The sequence below is a fragment of the Brienomyrus brachyistius genome, chromosome 6, assembly GCF_023856365.1.
Source record: "Brienomyrus brachyistius isolate T26 chromosome 6, BBRACH_0.4, whole genome shotgun sequence".
NCBI lineage: Eukaryota > Metazoa > Chordata > Actinopteri > Osteoglossiformes > Mormyridae > Brienomyrus > Brienomyrus brachyistius.
In genome coordinates, this window is record NC_064538.1 from 28228542 (window position 1) to 28228777 (window position 236).

Genomic DNA, 236 nt, shown 5'->3' on the forward strand with positions numbered 1-236 from the left:
TTGGTTTGTCGTTTTTCTAGTCCCTTGTGATAGTGTTACCACTGAGCTGGGCAAAGCATTCATGAAGAAGCCTTATCCTTAACATTACCCCTGTTTTCTTTAAATGATCTGCTTCACATTAATTATTCTTCAAATATTAAACTGCAGGCACAAAACAGTCGTTTTGCATATTCGTGCTGTGACACGTAAACTTTTCACTGGCAGAGCATTGCACTCTTGATCAGGGCCTTTAACCT